The sequence below is a fragment of the Ambystoma mexicanum genome, chromosome 10, assembly GCF_040938575.1.
Source record: "Ambystoma mexicanum isolate Mex_15411 chromosome 10, UKY_AmexF1_1, whole genome shotgun sequence".
NCBI classification, from domain to species: Eukaryota; Metazoa; Chordata; class Amphibia; order Caudata; family Ambystomatidae; genus Ambystoma; species Ambystoma mexicanum.
Window position 1 is genome coordinate 886,915,037 of NC_090932.1, and position 6,000 is coordinate 886,921,036.

Below are 6,000 nucleotides of genomic sequence, written 5' to 3' on the forward strand. Positions count from 1 at the left end.
AGCAGTTGTGTACTGAGGATTCATGTTGGGGATGTCTCCCACGATGAGACACAGCCTCGGCTTGTACACTTGTTGGGCTACGTATGCTGTAAGTTCTTCCTTGTTGATTGTGCCCTAATGGGACATTTCTATTCTCAGTGGTGTCTCCAAGGTGTATATCAGGTAATTTGTGACATGCTGCTATCTAGATGTAAACTTACTCCCCTTGCTACCGTCTCTGGGGTGGCTGATCCAAACAGGATTAGAATTCATCCTCATTAATTCCTCTAAATAAGTGTGCCCTATGTTTCCTCCAGGGTGATTTGGTACAGAGAAGCCCATTTTGCATGTGTGTCATCTGCTATCCATACATCCTGAAAGACAGGTTACCTGGCAGGGCCGCTGCAAATGGAAGGACAGACTAGGCCCTCACATGCTTAAAATGGGCAACCTGATCACAAGCTTAAAATAACAGCTCCTTCCAAGAAATACCCAAATAGATCATGGCACCAAGAAATGTAGGGGACTAAGAAAAGTGCACCACAATGCAGTGATCAGTCCAGAATAGGGCAGCATGTCTTCCACTTTTTTAGTTAAATGAATGTCTTTGCTAGGCAAAAAGGTAAACACACAAACGATACCACAACTGGGATGAATGCAGCAGGCTTGACATAAAAGGTCAGGATGCTGCAACCTGCTTAGGAGTTCTCGGCAGATCAGTACAGATAATATACTACAGCCGCCTCACTGGGAGGGATCAGACTGGAGGTTATTTTATATTCCAACAGTCCCTACGATCACCAACCCCCAGAAGCGTGCTGCAAGTCCCATTTTCTGATGGCCACTTGGGTGCAACATTAGCAGTATAGATCATCCATGGGTGACATGTTGATAGTACTCACAGCTCGGCCAGACTTCAGGAGAGGGTGCAGTCCTGACAGCATTAGGTGACTGTGATAATGACCGAGAAACCACTGCTCTCCTGCTGCCAGAATGCTTGTTTGTTTTTACAATAACAATTGGGTGTGAAGGGGACGGAAGAGTTCCATAAGATTGTGGACATCTGCTGTTCTTAGTACAACCCAGTGTCAGGGTTGGTTTTCTCCCCGCCACCCCACTAACTACCTTGAGTTTATAAATACTTCCTAACTAATTAGATGTGCTCTAGGCTTAGTAGGATATAGAATGGTTACTTACCAATCACACAACACTGCAATATCTACCCAATGCAGATGGAAATTCCTAGCAAAGCATCTGTTAAATGCCTGTGTACTGGCAACAGTGCGATTGGGGCCTCAAGAGGATTGTGGAACGTGATTGATAGGTTCTTTCAGGAGAATGGCTGACAAGTTGCAAAAAACGTTCTGGGCCCAGGGAATGTTAACAGTACCGGCCCAGACCCTGAGCACAACTCCCTGTTTAGTTGTGAACAGCATGATCAAAATTCAGCAGGTGGTGCCCCGGCACATGTCATGGCGGAGGGATCGTGTGATGGCTGTCCCTAGATCGCGCTGATGGGCTGCTTATCTAGGGTTAGGGGATAGAAAAAGGACTGAGCTTTGTTCATTAATAAGGACCACTGGAACGGCCCAAAGGTCTGCAAGCAGACATTATAACCCGTGCCCAACAGGACACGGTGAGGAAAACAGTATAACAAGTGTCTGGTTGGAGAAGTGATAAAATACAGTCACTAACCGACGAAAGTATTGTCCATTCATACAACAACAACAACAAATCTTTGTGTGCCTGTCACTTTTTTCTTTTTAGTTGTTTGAATTGACAAGCAAGGGAAGAATAATAAAGTAACCACATTCCACCTGCGAGGCATCGTGCACATAAAATTGGTACATAAATACAAGAGTGTGTTCTTTTAAAGTAAACCCAGTAGTGCCTGTGATTTAGTGGTAATAGGGACAGTCCATTTTCTATCCCCTAACCCTACACAAGCGGCCCATCAGCGCGATTTAGGGACAGCCACTTCACGGGGGAATAGGAAGAATGGTTGGAGGGCAGGTTTTGCTAAAGTTACAGAACAGGTAACTCTAAACCAGGAAGGTAAACAGAATCACTTTACCTGATAATTCTTATTGTGTAAAAACGTTTTGGGTGCATTATCAGGTGCAAGTCCCCTTAATGTGTGTATGGCTGAGGGATCAACAGAAACCTCAAAGTGGCTATACCAGAAACGGTATTAAGTGTAAATGACGTTTTAAAAAAAAACGACATTATAGAAGACCGATATAGAAAGACTGCTCTGTGACTGCACAAAGCAGTCATTCTAAATCTAACTGCCACGTCCCTGTCACACGCGAGTGCGTGCAGGGACTGACAGGTGCAGCTGAGAGGAGCACAGGAAGATGGAGGTGAGGTAAGTGTGTGTTTGCGTGCCTGTGTGTATGGTGTGTGGTGATGGGGCATGGGGAGAAGGGGTGTGTATATGTGTTTGTGTTAGTGGGGGTCTTAGGGACGATGTGGTGAAGAGAGTTCAGAATTAATGTGAGGGTTCGGGGGTGAAACCCCCGATTTCAGAGGTGAAGGGGGGGTAAAAGAATTATATTTGGCGAATATTAAAGGCTCCTCCAAATCGGCAGGGAAAAAAATCAGTCTATTTTGTGTGCGCCCTTTACTATTCAACAATATCACATGGAACCCTAGAAACCCTGGTAGGTTATTTTTGTGTGGGTATAAGAAATGGGGTTCGGTAGAGTTAACCAATAGATAATCTTTCTTAAATCTATGGTGTTCACTCCTTCCCTCTCTAGCTTGAACAAAATCTGCCTCCTCAGAGGTTAAAAAAAAGTCACACTCTATGTGGAATTTTAAGTGGACCCCTCTTCCTTCTTGACCATTTGTAGAGTCGATCATGTATTTGACTTGTTAGAATGTCATCCTGGTCCACCTGGAATTTCAAAACTCCTGGCTCCACCACCTTTGGTGTCTTGGATCTTCACGATGGGGGTTGGGCATTAGACTTGTTCTGGGGGTTGGACCACAGTATATTTCCCCTTTTTGTGTTGTGGGTCTGGCTTGGCACTCTTCTGGGTCTCCAGCTGTCATCTGACACCTTGAGACCCTTGCGTGAGTTTGCTTTCAAGTACGTCCTCTCTTGTATCCCTATTCAGTCTCCTACCCCCACCTCTGTCTCTTTCCTTTCTCTCTTCTCTGGATTCCTGCGCTCCTTCTTTTCTCCCTGGACTTCTCACCATTCCAGAATTCTGCCTGTTCCTTCTCACACCCACCCTTCTCTCCTTTCACTCCTTCTCTGTTCTCTGCTTATTCCTCTCTCTTGATCTTTTACTCAGCTTCCATTCCCCTTCTTCACCTCTAACCTTCTCCTTATCTCTTCATCTCCTCTCTCCACCTCATTCTCCCCCGTTTTGCTTTCTGACACCTCCACTCCACTTTTAAGCATCAATCCTCGTTCTCCCTCCTCCGTTCTACTCCCAACCACTTCTTCTCCTATACCCCCCTATGCTTTTCTTAGTCCCTCCTCCGCCCTTCTCTCGACTACCTCTGGTGCTCTCTCCAACTCTAATCCTCATTCTCGTGCCTCTGCTTTGGATCATCTTTTTCTCCTCTGCCCTTCCTCACTGTCCAGCCTTGTGCTCAGCATCTGACCACTCTCTGAACCCCTCACTCCCACGATGCTAGAGAGCCCCACTCCCCTTTTACCTCTGTGTGCAAGGCCATTGTTACTAAAATGTGTTAGTGAATTCAGGCATGCCAGCCTGTCATCGTGCAGACTGATGGTCAGGCATTTGTGGGATTACAGAATCAGCAGGTATTTTTACTCGGTCAGTGGTTTGTGTCACAGGTCTACTCCCCGCCGTCTCCCCGGCGTCAGGACAGACCAGTGGCCATCTTTGTTCAATTTTATTTGTAGAACAAAACATTCTTCGAAATTGAATTCAGACTGGAGGGGAAATAGAAGTTGTTGTGCTTTAAAATGATTTGAGGATACGATTTAACAATAATGGCTCAAGGGCAAGACAATTAGAATTGATTTTAACACAAAAAAGTCACACAGTGGGTAAACACGACAATATTTGCAGCAACTATGTAATCAATCCAGCTATCAAAGTCTTTTAGGCACAAAGCCAACATGCATCAGTAGATGGGGTAAAACCATGGGGCCATTCTGAGGTTAGAAAATGTGTCCCAGGTGAAAATTAGGTTTTTAAAGCGACTCCTATGCTTACCCAGGAGTAGCCTCTAATTCACCTCTAAGCCAGGATCTTGACTGGATGAATATAGAGTATTTCACTGATTTGAAACTAGTGTTGTACTGGATAAGTCTTTGGTCCAACTCAAATTTAAAAGTATATAAAGGTTCCCTGCTAGATTGATTAGCCCTTGAGGGAGGCTAGATCCGCTTTGGGCAGTAAAGGTAAGAAATGTGTAAATAGAAATCAGACTGTAATCTTTGTGCTGAACCCCCAGAGGCAATTAGTGAAGCTTCTGAACTGAAACGGAAAGTTTTACACTTATATGCAGAGTAAAATTCTGGATTTAGGCTGCAGTAGCCTACTTGGCCAGTTATGCCTTCTGTACATTTCAGAGGTTGTCCTTGGAAAACACCTAGATATGCTCTCATCTGCGCAAGAACGCAGATTATATGTCCAGCTGCGGCTAGGCATCTTTCTCAGAAGTGTCATTTGCAAAAAATGGGGTTATAGGTAATAATAATCTTTGCCGATTGTTCTTTCATTGGGCCTCATTACGAGGTTGGAGGCAGCCATGGCGGTAATAGCGCCTTGGCTGCCTCCAAACTCGTTCTGACTCCGCCCTGGTGAATGGAGCAATTACCGGTCCATTCCAAGGTTGGCGGGACCGGTAATTCCCCATTCACCAGGGCCATTCCCCATTCCCTTTGAGCCCCCATAGGGCTCAATGGGAATGGGGAAGGCGCTAATAACGGTACCGCAAATTGCGGTACCGTTATTAGCTCTAGAGTCCCTTTGCGGGTCCTGTGCTTAACGCCTGAAAAAAACAGGCGTTAAGGAAGGACCTGCAAAGGGAACTCGTAGTAGGGCGGTAAGGGATTACTGGCACCGGTGCCCTTACCAGTGCCGGTAATCCCTTACCGCCCACCTCGTAATGAGGCCCATTGTATAGAAACAAGAAAAGTTTTGTTTACTTGCACGAGAACAAAAATAATGACAAGACGAACACTTTATATTTGTCTTTAAAAATACAAAATAAAATTAGTGCAAGAAGGTCTGTCCTTCAGCAGATTATTTGATCAAGGCATGGTCTACGGCGTCATAGAAGTGGACATTCTTTAGAACTATTTAGATGAGGGTTTATGAAAACTAAGATTCCCATAAAAACCAGTGTATATGGCCATTGGTGGAAACGCTATGGTTCCTCATTTGCCGGTTGCAAATGAAATTAAATATTATGTAAACCTTTGCACAATTGAGTTCTCAGGTTTAGCACAAAATACCTAAACCTCAATAATATGTTAACGAGTGATGCCCTTAATGAAATTAGTGCATACTTATGGACATTTGATTTAAATTCGTGGAGAGAATTTAAAAAATGACAAATCGTATTTTAATGTTTAATTATTTTGTGCATTTATGTGTGTGCTTTTATGGCATTTTTCTGAAAGAAAGTAAATAAATAAAAATGTGTACTATCATGATTGCAACTACATTGTGTAACTGCTGGAGCCAGCATCTCCAGCTAGTAGATCTTGTGCTACTGGTAGCTCACATGAAGCTTCCCAGTAGCTCTTTGCATCAGACACCAAAATGAGCACTGTGCATTTATTTTGGTGTCTGATGTCCCTGCCAACTCCCTCTCCTCTTCATGCAAAACAAACAGTTAGAATCTGTGTGCACGGTGATAGAAGGCGCTGCTGCACATGTGCTGCACCTGTGCTGCACCTGTGCTTGAAGGGATTGTGTCAGTATGTTAATGAGGGGTTAACTATCAATAAACTATCAATAAATAAATTAAATTTGAACTATGTGTTGTCTCCATTGTCACCAAGAGGTGCAAATGATGGCTGATTAC